Source organism: Lotus japonicus, chromosome 6 (genome assembly GCF_012489685.1).
Source record: "Lotus japonicus ecotype B-129 chromosome 6, LjGifu_v1.2".
NCBI classification, from domain to species: Eukaryota; Viridiplantae; Streptophyta; class Magnoliopsida; order Fabales; family Fabaceae; genus Lotus; species Lotus japonicus.
The window spans coordinates 18,249,267-18,256,379 of NC_080046.1; the positions used below are offsets into that span (position 1 = coordinate 18,249,267).

Here is a 7,113-nt window from a genome sequence, read left to right on the forward strand (position 1 = left end):
TATCCTATGCATGTGAAACCTTGATTTAACTCTTGTTGTTATAGCCTATGTACTTACTAGTTGATTCCTCACAAAAGTAATTCTCTCAAATTGAAAGTTAAGCCCAATTCCTTGTGTACTTAAACATTCATAAGAGGTATGATAGCATGTATATTCAGGCCAACAAAATCCTACCCTCACTCTATGCCTAGAAGCAAGTATAGAAGGATCTACTTCAATTCATGTCCCTAAATCATAACAAACTTCCATTTGAATATAAGCTAGTCTATAGCAAAGGTGCACCAAAGCTAAACATGCAATAAGGAATTGAAATACAAGATTGAATCAAGAACTCATGCATAGAGATAGGATTTAACAAACTAAAATTTCATAGAATCTCTTAACCCAAAGCAAAAAAGAAACTAGCCACTCATGGCTAGAGAATTCATGCAGAAACTGTAATGAAAACCTGAGAAAAATACAAGTTGGAAACCTCCCTTGGCCCCAAAGTTCTCCTCAGCTCTCAAACTTGATCAAAAATGAGTAAAAATGTCTAACTCCCTAAAGAAATTGGCCTAAGCCTTATTTATAGGCAAAATAAACGAGACTGGGCGCTCAGGCGCCAATTCAGAGCGCCTGAGCGCCAATTGCATGTTAAAAAACATGCTTCTGGACATAATTGGCGCCTAGGCGCCAATTCCCAGCGCCTAGGCGCTCAAGCTTGCCTGGAACAGCCTTTTCAGCTTCTGAAACTCCTCTTTTAATCCTCTTTAAATCCTCTTTTAAGTCTTCCTTCAATTCCATGCTTCTTGGCTTTCTTTCTTCTTCAGTTTCTGACCTGCACACTTAACCAACAAGACAAGGAAAATTCCAGAAGCTCAAAGAGCTTATTAGCACAAGAGGTCCTTCATAAAATAAGAGAAAATCATGCAAGTCCTAAACTTTACTTAAAATGCAAGAAAACTCCCTATAAAACTACTAAATTACCAAAACAAAATAAAAACTAAAGAAAAGATAAAAAAATGCATGAGAATGCATGAAACACTACATGAGACTCAACAAAAAGACTCAAAACAAACCAAGAAATGACCCTAAAAACACTACTAAAATAGGGTCATCACACCACTATACTCAACGGCAGCTCGCCCTCGAGCGTAAATAACACTCGCTTGCCCTCAAGCGCAAGAAATGCTCCCAAACAAGTGCTCTCAACAAGGAATACTTCACAAAAACAGGGGGATAAAGGAATCACAGCTAGTTCCAAGAGAAGGACCCGACAACCTACTTCATGCATATTTTGAAAAGAGAAGAGTGTAGAGTCCATTAATGAGAAACATATAGAACTTAAAATCCTAGGATGAGATGTTAATTTAGTGCACTGAGCACACAAGCAAGTTCATAGGTCCTGAATGTCATTCACTCGATAGCAACAAAGATCAAACATGCAAATATTCAAAGAGACTTCCATAAGGGTTGAAACTTTGGCTAGGTAAAACATGATGGTGGTTGGTCCCTAAGGGAAAACTAGGCTTTCAAGCACATTGAGTGTGGTCCTCTTCTAATAACCCCGGGGCTTTTCACAACAAACATTTTTTACAAGTCTCTTGCACCCACTTTTTAAACTCTTTTTTTTTTCCTTTTTTTCCAACTCCAACTTTTGTCTAGGAGCTCTTTCTTTTCTTTTTCAAACTTTTAATTTGGGGCAAGAGACTATTTCACATTTTTCAGCTCCATATAAATGAAACAAGGACCAGCACTCCCCAATATTCCAACCAAACATCCATCCCAAACTTTTGGCTACAAAAAGATTCTCCAATTAAGCTCAAATGGGACAACTAAAGGTAATGTTCAACCAACAAACTCAGAACCTCAAGAAATCCTACAAGTCTCAAGAATAAAACAGAAATCACTAAGCATGCTATGAGTGAAATTAACGCGCAAAACCAAGAATTGCAAGTGAGTCAGGATCCTCCAGGGAATTTCTATGGTGAAGGGTCAAAGATAGACCCTTAATGGACTCACCTCGACTCCTTTCTCAAGAATCACTCGGAAGACCGAAGTCTTCTCCTCTCTTCCCCACAAGCAATCACTCATCCCCAAAAACAACAACAAATATTCACAAAAGCATTTTCAAAACAGCACAAGTAGGGAAGCAAAACTATAGCTAAAAGCATGTGAGTATAGGGAAGTAAAAGACCCAATAACAAAAAACTAATTAACAATGTATGATAAAAAGAAAAACAAAGTCTATAAATTGAAAAATATGCTAAAGATTCATGACCTAAACTAAGAGTAGGAATACCTCAACAAAGTCACTCCATGGGGTCATGGTCACCCCTTCCATCGCCATAATCCGGATGGACACCGACATCATGCATTAAGCTCAAGTCTATCATCCCCTGCTCCAAGGTATTAAAATCCATGGGCCCATTGTACCTGGGGTCTGATGTGCTACCTCCCCTCCAATGGAGGTCAAGATCCCTGTGTAGGCGATCTTGCCTCAAAAACATTCGCCCGAAAGCGGCCTCCATCCAAGCAGGAGAAGGGTCAGCACGTGGTGGAGTAACCACCTCATTTACCACCTCGACATTTTCTTCTTCCTCCTCTTCTTCTTCCTCTTCTTCTTCATCTTCCCCCGCTGGCTCCTCAGGATCCTCTTCCTCTTCCTCCTCTTGAGGCATTCTTGCCGTCCATTCTTTATAAAGTTGAGTGATCCTCTCCTTACTGAGCAGAGGTGCCACAGGCAACCTCTTCTCAATAACATGGATTGGCCTCCTAGCTCTGTCCCTCACTGCATGAATCAAAGAGCAAATCAAGTGAGGAAAGATGGGTCGATGCTTATCTTTACTCCCGTTGTAGAGGGAATAAATCCGACCAGCAATGATGGTGGCCACGTCCATAGGATGGCCTCTCACAATGCAGTAGATGGCAACCATTGTAACCTATCTAACTTCAGATTTGTTAGAGCTAGGAATGAGGGAATCCTGCAAAAATTCGGCCCAAACTCTAGCCTGCAGTGTCATATCCTTCCTCCGCACAAAAATGATCTCATCATCAACTGCTTCCCTGTCCCGCCCAAGCCTAACAATCACTGCCTTCATGTCTTCCAAGATCTCCGGTGACTTCTCCTCCAAGAGCTCATGATAGGTGGCCTTCTCGGGGAAAAGCTCCTTCTCTTGCTCCTCCGTGAGGAGGCCAAGATGCCTGCGAATGACTGCTGGATTGTAATCAATCACATCTCCCCTGAACCAAGATGAATTCACCGGTGGCCTGGACCTGTCCTCTTGATTGTCACAGTAGGTGTTCGCGTAGAACTCCCTAACCATGACCTCACAAGCAAATGGAATGGGGTTGACCCAATTCTTCCACCTCCTAATCTCCATGGCTTCTTGCATGCCCAAGAGGTCTCTCCTTCCCTCCCGATAAAGAACTTCCCGCTCCTTCACACACTCCTTGTGTGCTAGGTGAGATCGGTAAAACTCCTCCTTAATCGCTGATAGGAAGCGGGAGCGATCAAAGCTCCGGGAGGTGGAGGAAGAAGCTGCAGCTCTTGTGTTGGTTCTTGCTCTTTTTACAGGCATCTGCAAAATTGTTAGCCCATACACAAGCCACAAATGTTAGAGATGTTAGTTCAATAATAAAAAAAAAAAATGAAAGAAGAAACTTTGTACAAAAATAAAAAATTAAACTTCCTAAGAGCACCCAACAAGTCTCTTAGTGACTTTGGCAAAGAAGCAAAGATCACCACTGAAGCACTTGCCAAAAATCGACTAAGAGAACTCAATGAGGCATTCTAACAAACACCTTGTAAGCAACAACTCAAATACACTAAACCACAAAATCCTAACTACCCATTCCTCACAAATTCACAAACCCTTTCTAATTAAGCACAAAATCAACCCACTAAGAACACAAACAACCCACACCCAACTTGCACAAACAACAAATCACTCACCCAAACCCCAATGAAGCATGCATTGCAAAACCCATGAACTATGATGAAGGGAAGTGGAAGATGGAACTTACCTTGACTTGAGAGTGAGTGGGTGCAAGTGAAAGGAACTTGAAACAATGCAGAACTTGGAAGCAATTGGAAGAGCTAAAGTGTGTGCAAGTGAGAAATGAGGAGTAGAAATGGGGTATGGAGAGAGTGGGGTGCGTTTTTTATGGGAAAATGAGAGTAAAGAGTGGGAAAATGAAAAGGTTGGGGTTATAAAACCCAAAAAGTGGGCAAAACACGTACAGGAGCGCTCGAGCGCTCGAGGGGAGCGCTCAGGCGCTCAAGCCAGGTCCAGAGGCAGTGCCTCTGCCACTAATTGGCGCCTAGGCGCTCATGAATTGGCGCCTAGGCGCTCAGCCCAGTTTTTTCACAAAATTTTTACTTTTTTTTTTTTTTTTTTTTGAAATTAAACACCTAAAATAGTACAAAATTAAAAGATAGAAAATAACAAAATTAAAAGAATGGGTTGTCTCCCATTTAGCCCTAGGTTATAGTCCTAGGTGGACTCTTCTTCCGATGGTGTTAGGAAGGAAATTCCTTTCCATTGATTAACTTACCACAAGTGCAAGGAAGAAACCTTGCACAAAATCTGTGAAGTAGATCCTCCCATGAGGCTATGTCCTTCTGCTCATCAAACTAAGCTCTAGCCTCCCTCGTCAAAGAATGAGGGAAGAGTTTAATCTTCACTTCATCACTTGAAACACCTTCAATCTTAGCAAGGGTGCTAGCTTGGGTAAACTTCACCATATGAGCATGTAAGTTCTCGTATTTGGACCCCCCATACTTGTTACCACTAACAAGCTTGATGAGAGCCGGATGGAACTCATCAATTTGGGCATTAACTTTGGGGGTCTCTTCTGAAACCTTTGACCTGCTTCTAATCACATCACAGACAAAGTCATTGTCATGGTTAGTCTCATTCATAGGATTAAAAACAAAAAACCGTACCTTTTCCTTACCAACACGGAGAATGAGGTGACCCTTGTCAACATCAATCTTAGCTCTACCAGTAGCTAAGAAAGGTCGACCAAGGATGAGAGGAATCTTCTCATCCTCCTCCATATCAAGCACAACAAAGTCCACGGGGAACACATACTTATCCACCCGCACCATTACATCCTCCACAATCCCATATGGAGTCTTAAGGGATCGATCCGCCATTTGCAAGGAGAGCATGGTTGGGGTAAACTCTCCTAGGTTCATCCTCTCAAACATGGTGAGCGACATCAAATTGATACTCGCTCCAAGGTCGCACAAGGCTTCCACATCCGCCATGCCTTCAATTTCTACCGGAATAGTGAAACTTCCGGGGTCCCTTCTTTTCTTTGGCACCTTCCGCTGCAAAATGGCACTACATTCCTCCGTCATCAACACCGTCTCATCTACTCCCTTCAACCTTCTTCTCTTATGCAAAATATCCTTCATAAACTTAGCATATATAGGCATTTGTTCCAAAGCATCGGCGAACAGAATACTAATGTGGAGCTTTTTGAAAACATCAACAAATTTTGAAAACTTTTTATCTAAGCTCTTCTTAGCCAATGCTTTAGGGAACGGAACCTTGCTAGTTTCAGGAGTAAGATCAACTTCCTCTCTCACCTTAATAGGCACAACTACTTCTCCTCCCACTATCTCCTCTCTCTTTTCTCCCTCGGTTTTTTTCTTCAATTCATTCATCACTCTCCCACTTCTAGTGGCTACAACAGAGGCATTCTCTTGCTTAGGATTGGGGATAGTGTCGGAGGGAAACTTACCTTGAGGTGTCTCGGCTATTTGCTTGGCCAGCTGGCCAAATTGATTCTCAAGATTCTTGATAGCCGCCTCTTGATTCTTGTAATTATTCTCCGTCCGGTTGATGAAAGCTTCCACCAACTCTTCTAAGCTTTTCTTGGAACCACTCCCTTCACCTTCTCCTCGCTCTTGAGGTTGTCTTGAGCTTTGGCCTTGGAATCCTTGGCTAGGAAATTGCCTTTGAAAGCCATTTCCTTACCCACCATTACCTTGCCTCCAAGAAAAGTTGGGGTGATTCCTCCATCCTGGATTGTAAGTACTTGAGAATGGGTCATTCCGAGCTTGACCCATGGCCTTCACTTCCTCCTCCGGTCTAGTCTCTGTGCATTCTTCGCTGTCATGTGGCCCTCCACAAGTCACACACTCCACCTTGGCAACTCGACCACCAATCTTGGTAGTCTTCATTTGATTTTGAATCTCATTCATTTGCTTGGAGAGTTGCTTGTTGGAGGCCATAAGTTGATCATAAGCTTCAACCTCAAGGACTCCTCTTCGGGCTTGGCGATCATTACTAGAGTTCATGGCTCTTATAGCCATTTTTTCAATCAACTTGTACCCCACTTGTGGAAGTAAGGCATCGAACTCACCGCTTGAAGCCGCATCCAAACCAAACCTCGAAGAATATTGGAGACCATCATAGAACTTTGCCACTTGTTCAGCTTGAGTAAGGTTATGTTGAGGACACCTCCTCAAGAGCTTCTTGAACCTCTCCCAAGCTTCATAGAGATTCTCATCGGTGGATTGAGTAAAAGTCATGATGTCATTCTTGAGCTTTCTCAAGAGGGCTCTTGGAACAAACGTTGTGGTGAACTTCTCAGCCAAGTCTTCCCAAGATGTAATGCTACCTTGGGGCTGTGAATTCAACCACTCCTCAGCAGTATCCCTCAATGAAAAAGGGAATAAACTCAAGCGGATGGTGTCCGCTGAAACATTCTGAACTCTATAGGTGTTGCAATTGCGGATAAACCGCTCCATGTGTGCATGAGGATCTTCAAGAGCACCTCCACCATACTGATTTTGGCTCACCAAATTAATGAATGCCGGCCTCAGCTCAAAATTTCCCGTGCCATCGGAGGAAACTATGCTGCCCGGATAATCGTAGCTTATGGCAGCCGAGGTGAGGTCTCTAAGAGAACGATTGGCGTTCTCCAATTCTTGCTCTTGAAGTCTTTGAGCAATAGCCTCATTCACTCTTTCTTCAATGTGGGCTTGCATCTCCTCCTCCGTCATATGGGCAGCCATGGCGGCTATCTCAGCAGCTCTTTGTTGAGCTCGTCGACGATGGAGGGTGCGTTCTGGCTCCGGATCAAACAGCAGTGGATCCGAACCAAGTCTACTGTGCA

At 43.0% G+C, this 7,113-nt stretch overlaps 1 non-coding gene across 1 annotated transcript; it reads left to right on the top strand.

Annotated features, from left to right (window-relative positions):
- Positions 1 to 6,437: 6,437 nt before the first annotated feature.
- LOC130727060 (small nucleolar RNA R71) lies at positions 6,438 to 6,544 on the top strand. The gene has a single exon (XR_009015100.1). It is a non-coding gene; the product is annotated as a small nucleolar RNA R71 (small nucleolar RNA).
- The last annotated feature ends 569 nt before the right edge of the window (positions 6,545 to 7,113 follow it).